This window comes from Mytilus edulis, chromosome 9 (genome assembly GCF_963676685.1).
Source record: "Mytilus edulis chromosome 9, xbMytEdul2.2, whole genome shotgun sequence".
Classification (NCBI taxonomy): Eukaryota; Metazoa; Mollusca; class Bivalvia; order Mytilida; family Mytilidae; genus Mytilus; species Mytilus edulis.
The window spans coordinates 72,415,030-72,424,845 of NC_092352.1; positions in this window are offsets into that span (position 1 = coordinate 72,415,030).

Below are 9,816 nucleotides of genomic sequence, written 5' to 3' on the forward strand. Positions count from 1 at the left end.
TACAAATGTGGCAACCTTTTTGTTAAAGTCTTGTATCAAATTCAACTTTTTAAAAGTTTTTCAAGTTCCATTACTAACTTAAGGTCAACATCTTGAAATGTAGAATATCTTTATTGAATAAAAAAAGGTGTTTTCTATTTTTGACGATTGCAAAATTTCTGAGTATGAATTGAACTATCCCTATTCGAATGCTGCATTCACTATCTTGTTAGACATGTCGTTGACAAGCACAACTCTAAACCATTGACAGTGTCTGTAAAGATTCCATGTGCAAAAATGACAAAAATAGGGCTACAGAGTAATGTCCCTGCTAAACTGACGTGTGCACGTTTCAGCTCTGGGGTTCCCAGTGAAGACATATTTTTTCAGATAAAACATTTGAGGTACAAAGTCTACAAAAGGAAACAAAAGTTGAAAAGATGATGCTCCTCTTGGCGTAAACTCAAGAATTTACTAATTCGGAACTGCTTAAACATGAAATGAAGTCACAAGACACGTGCGAATCGTCGCTGCTTGATATAGGCAGAGTTGCCCTTCATACAATTTGACACAAAGTAATGATATTAACCATAATACAAAAATATCATAAAGTTCACTATAAAAGAAATTACATAACTAATACTTTTAGCCATAGTTTTTTATATGTAAAAAGACACAGTACTAAAGGTTTACATTCATACAAAATGCAAGGAACTATATTTATAGACAACCGATTACGAGCGATCAAACAGGTCACTTTTGAAAATCAGATCATTTCGTCTTTTTATTTATATCTTTGAGTCTCTCTTTTGCTTTTTTTAGCACTCAATTATGCATGACATAACATCTTAACTTTATGCTTTAAAATGTATACTCATGTATTGTACATCAAAGTGACAATATGAAGTAAAGACAGTAATCTAGCGACATCAATAATCATGGGCATGTGCTTAGTTTGACTGTAAGCCAGACTACACGAAGTTCCCCCAACTAGACAGCATCTCAACGACAAAAAATATTTTTTAAAGAACTATGCCTTCAGGTACCGTTTTTTTTTCCTCTTCAATTCGTTTTAACACGTCTTGCTATACTCAATTTATATTCCAAAAAGACAAAAACTATCGATCAAACGAAAACTGTATCAAGTGCATGATAAAAAAAGCTTGTGTCATTGGTACAAATTATTGCTTCATTGCTTATTTCAGGGTTCAAATCCCATATGCCCTACACGTGGCAGCTTAGTTGGACTTCAAAACTATGTTTGACAGTTTTCAAGCCGAAGGTCAGTAGCTCTGTCTGGGCGCTCCAGCTTTCTTTACTATCAACAAAAAGCAAGCCGTCATGAAATAACAAACAAATAATTAAAGTGGCGTTAAAGACCAACAATGAATAAATCAATCATTGTATCGTTCAGACGTTTCACATACATATCTTATTTTTGTTAAACAAGACGATATTCATTTGAAATTGAATTTGTCGATAGAGTTTTTGCAGCATGGTATAATGATGAATCTGGACATGACTGTAATATGTGCCGCTGGACAAACTCTTCATCTTTGCAACAATGTAATACCTATCAGAATGGCAGAATTTAAGGGAAATTGTTTTCATCATTGGTAAAAAAGTTAAGAGGAAAGCTTAAAACTTACAAGATTTGTTAGGATTGAAAGATGAAAACAACATGGAAGGCACTTATTTTTGAAGGTTGATGTGTCCATCATATTACAAATGTGGCAACCTTTTTGTTAAAGTCTTGTATCAAATTCAACTTTTTAAAAGTTTTTAAAGTTCCATTACTAACTTAAGGTCGACACTTTGTAATGTAGAATATCTATATTGAATAAAAAAGGGTGTTTTCTATTTTTGACCATTGCAAAATTTCTGAGTATGAATTGAACTATCCCTATTCGAATGCTGCATTCACTATCTTGTTAGACATGTCGTTGACAAGCACAACTCTAAACCATTGACAGTGTCTGTAAAGATTCCATGTGCAAAAATGACAAAAATAGGGCTACAGAGTAATGTCCCTGCTAAACTGACGTGTGCACGTTTCAGCTCTGGGGTTCCCAGTGAAGACATATTTTTTCAGATAAAACATTTGAGGTACAAAGTCTACAAAAGGAAACAAAAGTTGAAAAGATGATGCTCCTCTTGGCGTAAACTCAAGAATTTACTAATTCGGAACTGCTTAAGCATGAAATGAAGTCACAAGACACGTGCGAATCGTCGCTGCTTGATATAGGCAGAGTTGCCCTTCATACAATTTGACACAAAGTAATGATATTAACCATAATACAAAAATATCATAAAGTTCACTATAAAAGAAATTACATAACTAATACGTATACTTTTAGCCATAGTTTTGTATATGTAAAAAGACACAGTACTAAAGGTTTACATTCATACAAAATGCAAGGAACTATATTTATAGACAACCGATTACGAGCGATCAAACAGGTCACTTTTGAAAATCAGATCATTTCGTCTTTTTATTTATATCTTTGAGTCTCTCTTTTGCTTTTTTTAGCACTCAATTATGCATGACATAACATCTTAACTTTATGCTTTAAAATGTATACTCATGTATTGTACATCAAAGTGACAATATGAAGTAAAGACAGTAATCTAGCGACATCAATAATCATGGGCATGTGCTTAGTTTGACTGTAAGCCAGACTACACGAAGTTCCCCCAACTAGACAGCATCTCAACGACAAAAAATATTTTTTAAAGAACTATGCCTTCAGGTACCGTTTTTTTTCCTCTTCAATTCGTTTTAACACGTCTTGCTATATTCAATTTATATTTCAAAAAGACAAAAACTATCGATCAAACGAAAACTGTATCAAGTGCATGATAAAAAAAGCTTGTGTCATTGGTACAAATTATTGCTTCATTGCTTATTTCAGGGTTCAAATCCCATATGCCCTACACGTGGCAGCTTAGTTGGACTTCAAAACTATGTTTGACAGTTTTCAAGCCGAAGGTCAGTAGCTCTGTCTGGGCGCTCCAGCTTTCTTTACTATCAACAAAAAGCAAGCCGTCATGAAATAACAAACAAATAATTAAAGTGGCATTAAAGACCAACAATGAATAAATCAATCATCGTATATTTCAGACGTTTCACACACATATCTTATTGTTGTTAAACAAGACGATATTCATTTGAAATTGAATTTGTCGATAGAGTTTTTGCAGCATGGTATAATGATGAATCTGGACATGACTGTAATATGTGCCGCTGGACAATCTCTTCATCTTTGCAACAATGTAATACCTATCAGAATGGCAGAATTTAAGGGAAATTATTTTCATCATTGGTAAAAAAGTTAAGAGGAAAGCTTAAAACTTACAAGATTTGTTAGGATTGAAAGATGAAAACAACATGGAAGGCACTTATTTTTGAAGGCTGATCATCATATTACAAATGTGGCAACCTTTATGCTAAAGTCTTGTATCAAATTCAACTTTTTAAAAGTTTCTCAAGTTCCATTACTAACTTAAGGTCGACACCTTGTAATGTAGAATATCTATATTGAATAAAAAAAGGGTGTTTTCTATTTTTGACGATTGCAAAATTTCTGAGTATGAATTGAACTATCCCTATTCGAATGCTGCATTCACTATCTTGTTAGACATGTCGTTGACAAGCACAACTCTAAACCATTGACAGTGTCTGTAAAGATTCCATGTGCAAAAATGACAAAAATAGGGCTACAGAGTAATGTCCCTGCTAAACTGACGTGTGCACGTTTCAGCTCTGGGGTTCCCAGTGAAGACATATTTTTTCAGATAAAACATTTGAGGTACAAAGTCTACAAAAGGAAACAAAAGTTGAAAAGATGATGCTCCTCTTGGCGTAAACTCAAGAATTTACTAATTCGGAACTGCTTAAACATGAAATGAAGTCACAAGACACGTGCGAATCGTCGCTGCTTGATATAGGCAGAGTTGCCCTTCATACAATTTGACACAAAGTAATGATATTAACCATAATACAAAAATATCATAAAGTTCACTATAAAAGAAATTACATAACTAATACTTTTAGCCATAGTTTTTTATATGTAAAAAGACACAGTACTAAAGGTTTACATTCATACAAAATGCAAGGAACTATATTTATAGACAACCGATTACGAGCGATCAAACAGGTCACTTTTGAAAATCAGATCATTTCGTCTTTTTATTTATATCTTTGAGTCTCTCTTTTGCTTTTTTTAGCACTCAATTATGCATGACATAACATCTTAACTTTATGCTTTAAAATGTATACTCATGTATTGTACATCAAAGTGACAATATGAAGTAAAGACAGTAATCTAGCGACATCAATAATCATGGGCATGTGCTTAGTTTGACTGTAAGCCAGACTACACGAAGTTCCCCCAACTAGACAGCATCTCAACGACAAAAAATATTTTTTAAAGAACTATGCCTTCAGGTACCGTTTTTTTTCCTCTTCAATTCGTTTTAACACGTCTTGCTATATTCAATTTATATTTCAAAAAGACAAAAACTATCGATCAAACGAAAACTGTATCAAGTGCATGATAAAAAAAAGCTTGTGTCATTGGTACAAATTATTGCTTCATTGCTTATTTCAGGGTTCAAATCCCATATGCCCTACACGTGGCAGCTTAGTTGGACTTCAAAACTATGTTTGACAGTTTTCAAGCCGAAGGTCAGTAGCTCTGTCTGGGCGCTCCAGCTTTCTTTACTATCAACAAAAAGCAAGCCGTCATGAAATAACAAACAAATAATTAAAGTGGCATTAAAGACCAACAATGAATAAATCAATCATCGTATATTTCAGACGTTTCACACACATATCTTATTGTTGTTAAACAAGACGATATTCATTTGAAATTGAATTTGTCGATAGAGTTTTTGCAGCATGGTATAATGATGAATCTGGACATGACTGTAATATGTGCCGCTGGACAATCTCTTCATCTTTGCAACAATGTAATACCTATCAGAATGGCAGAATTTAAGGGAAATTATTTTCATCATTGGTAAAAAAGTTAAGAGGAAAGCTTAAAACTTACAAGATTTGTTAGGATTGAAAGATGAAAACAACATGGAAGGCACTTATTTTTGAAGGCTGATCATCATATTACAAATGTGGCAACCTTTATGCTAAAGTCTTGTATCAAATTCAACTTTTTAAAAGTTTCTCAAGTTCCATTACTAACTTAAGGTCGACACCTTGTAATGTAGAATATCTATATTGAATAAAAAAAGGGTGTTTTCTATTTTTGACGATTGCAAAATTTCTGAATATGAATTGAACTATCCCTATTCGAATGCTGCATTCACTATCTTGTTAGACATGTCGTTGACAAGCACAACTCTAAACCATTGACAGTGTCTGTAAAGATTCCATGTGCAAAAATGACAAAAATAGGGCTACAGAGTAATGTCCCTGCTAAACTGACGTGTGCACGTTTCAGCTCTGGGGTTCCCAGTGAAGACATATTTTTTCAGATAAAACATTTGAGGTACAAAGTCTACAAAAGGAAACAAAAGTTGAAAAGATGATGCTCCTCTTGGCGTAAACTCAAGAATTTACTAATTCGGAACTGCTTAAACATGAAATGAAGTCACAAGACACGTGCGAATCGTCGCTGCTTGATATAGGCAGAGTTGCCCTTCATACAATTTGACACAAAGTAATGATATTAACCATAATACAAAAATATCATAAAGTTCACTATAAAAGAAATTACATAACTAATACTTTTAGCCATAGTTTTTTATATGTAAAAAGACACAGTACTAAAGGTTTACATTCATACAAAATGCAAGGAACTATATTTATAGACAACCGATTACGAGCGATCAAACAGGTCACTTTTGAAAATCAGATCATTTCGTCTTTTTATTTATATCTTTGAATCTCTCTTTTGCTTTTTTAGCACTCAATTATGCATGACATAACATCTTAACTTTATGCTTTAAAATGTATACTCGTGTATTGTACATCAAAGTGACAATATGAAGTAAAGACAGTAATCTAGCGACATCAATAATCATGGGCATGTGCTTAGTTTGACTGTAAGCCAGACTACACGAAGTTCCCCCAACTAGACAGCATCTCAACGACAAAAAATATTTTTTAAAGAACTATGCCTTCAGGTACCGTTTTTTTTTTCCTCTTCAATTCGTTTTAACACGTCTTGCTATATTCAATTTATATTCCAAAAAGACAAAAACTATCGATCAAACGAAAACTGTATCAAGTGCATGATAAAAAAAGCTTGTGTCATTGGTACAAATTATTGCTTCATTGCTTATTTCAGGGTTCAAATCCCATATGCCCTACACGTGGCAGCTTAGTTGGACTTCAAAACTATGTTTGACAGTTTTCAAGCCGAAGGTCAGTAGCTCTGTCTGGGCGCTCCAGCTTTCTTTACTATCAACAAAAAGCAAGCCGTCATGAAATAACAAACAAATAATTAAAGTGGCGTTAAAGACCAACAATGAATAAATCAATCATTGCATATTTCAGACGTTTCACACACATATCTTATTTTTGTTAAACAAGACGATATTCATTTGAAATTGGATTTGTCGATAGAGTTTTTGCAGCATGGTATAATGATGAATCTGGACATGACTGTATTAAATATGTGCCGCTGGACAAACTCTTCATCTTTGCAACAATGTAATACCTATCAGAATGACAGAATTTAAGGGGAATTATTTTCATCATTGGTAAAAAAGTTAAGAGGAAAGCTTAAAACTTACAAGATTTATTAGGATTGAAAGATGAAAACAACATGGAAGGCACTTATTTTTGAAGGTTGATGTGTCCATCATATTACAAATGTGGCAACCTTTTTGTTAAAGTCTTGTATCAAATTCAACTTTTTAAAAGTTTTTCAAGTTCCATTACTAACTTAAGGTCGACACCTTGTAACGTAGAATATCTATATTGAATAAAAAAGGGTGTTTTCTATTTTTGACGATTGCAAAATTTCTGAGTATGAATTGAACTATCCCTATTCGAATGCTGCATTCACTATCTTGTTAGACATGTCGTTGACAAGCACAACTCTAAACCATTGACAGTGTCTGTAAAGATTCCATGTGCAAAAATGACAAAAATAGGGCTACAGAGTAATGTCCCTGCTAAACTGACGTGTGCACGTTTCAGCTCTGGGGTTCCCAGTGAAGACATATTTTTTCAGATAAAACATTTGAGGTACAAAGTCTACAAAAGGAAACAAAAGTTGAAAAGATGATGCTCCTCTTGGCGTAAACTCAAGAATTTACTAATTCGGAACTGCTTAAACATGAAATGAAGTCAAAAGACACGTGCGAATCGTCGCTGCTTGATATAGGCAGAGTTGCCCTTCATACAATTTGACACAAAGTAATGATATTAACCATAATACAAAAATATCATAAAGTTCAATATAAAAGAAATTACATAACTAATACTTTTAGACTAGTGTGGATCTAGCCGTCGATAGCAGCCGGCGTTAATATTCATGAGGCTAGCCTTCAATAATATTCATGAGCCGTCAATAATATTCATGAGATGACTTGCGTTCGAAGAAGTGTTGTTAGAAACTATGAACGATAATTATAATTAAATAACGTTCCTATTTATATTTGATATTACTTCAAATAGGCATGTCAATGGGTGTCTTCTTCGAGGTCCGCGTTTATTGAATCAACTTTGGGTCTTCTTCAAGGTCTGCGTCTTAAAACAACATTGTAAATGTAATAAAAACAATGTAAATGCCTCCATAAATATAAAACAAAGAAATGGTCTTTAACATTCTGTGATTAGAGAAATAATGTAAACTAAAGCAATAACAAGTTTTAAAAAAATATAATTAAATATAGAAATTAAATGGGACATTACAACAAACAAATAAAGTAAAGAACAGTTCTTATTAAAATTTTGTGATAATTAAATCAATGTAAGCTACAATAAATTAAAAAAATTAATTAAATATAGAAAGGAGTATGTTCGATAAGATCCTAAAATGGCCCGCTTTTTTAGCGTAAATTTCAAATTCGGATTTATTGAGCAATATCCCGACAAATTATAGCTAATACATTGACTAGATAGGATATAAGCCATTTTGTTTAAAATTTTACGTTTCTGAGTTCATTATGACGTCACAAGTTGAACTCATATTGATTTTTCACGAAAAAATCAATGAAAATGGGTAAATTTTCAAAGATTATTTGACAGGAAAGATAGAGCGCATACGTCGACAACAAAGATCTTTTAAAATAATGTTTGTGAAGATATTTAACATGTCTTATTTGAATATTAAGCTTGTCGACGCCTGCGCTCTATGTTTCCTGGTCCTTTATTTGGTTTAAATCCCGCTGATTTTGTCAAATTTCACCAAAATCCCTTATCTTGACCGTTTTGGAATGTAAAAATCGTTGTGTTAGAATTAAACTTTGACAAAAACAGCTCTGTTTAACTTTTTCACATGTCTTTAAGGCAACTTAAAACAATTATTGTCTTGTAACCATGAACTTTATAATTGGGGCCAAATATGGCACTTACCGAACTTACTCCTTTAGGAATGACAGAGAATTGATGGTCATTTGTTCGTTGTCTACAAATATAGTCCAATCATGAAACTAAAACATACAATATTACGACAGTATTTTCTATTTAAACATATCAGAAAAATAGAAACATAGTTAATTGCAGAAATAAAAATAACAGAAAAATAACAACTGTCAATTACTATTTCAATGACATATGATTCTTCAAAACTATGGAGACCAATCTGAGTCATTATTAACAATTCATATTATTGCCTCTAAAATGGCCCATAGCACTTATGCCCTAGACCCGTACGAGTTAATCAGGAGAGAATAAGGGGGTACCCTGGTATATCACACATTCAAAAATGAACTATTGCGGGCTGGCCAAACGAAGAGATTCTCCACGTGGGCAATGGTATCAGACGAAGAGGTACTTATTGCCTTTAAAATGGCCCATAGCACTTATACCCTAGACCCGTACGAGTTTGTCAGTAGAGGGTTCAAAGGGGGGATATGGTATCCGGTTTACAACGAATTCTTACTGAACTATTGCCGGCTGGCAAAACTAAGAGATTCTCCACATTGACCATCATACCAGAGGTAAAGGTTGGTATTGCCTCTAACATGGCCCATAGCACTTATACCCTAGACCCGTACGAGTTAGTCAGGAGAGGATAAGTGGGTACCCTGGTATATCACAAATCCGAAAATGAACTATTGCCGGCTGGCCAAACGAAGAGATTCCCCACGTGGGAAATGGTACCAGACGAAGAGGTACTTATTGCCTTTAAAATGGCCCATAGCATTTATACCCTAGACCCGTACGAGTTTGTCAGTAGAGGGTTAAAAGGGGGGATATGGTATCCCGGTATACAACGAATTCGAACTGAACTATTGCGGGCTGGCCAAACTAAGAGATTCTCCACATCGACCATTATACCAGAGGTAGAGGTGGGTATTGCCTCTAAAATGATTCAGAGCACTTCTGCCCTAGACTCGTACGAGTTAGTCAGGAAAGGATAAGGGGGGTACCCTGGTATATCACAAATTCGAAAATGAACTATTGCTGGCTGGCCAAACGAAGAGATTCTCAACGTTGGCAATAATACATGAGGAAGAGGTTCTTATTGCCTTTAAAATGGCTCATTGCACTTATACCCTAGACCCGTACGATTTTGTCAGCAAGGGGTTAAAAGGGGGAGGTAGTACATCTGTTTACAACGAAGTCGAAATAAACTATTGGCAGCTAGCAAAACTGAGAGATTCTTTACGTGGACCTTTATACCAAAGAGAGAGGTGGAGCCT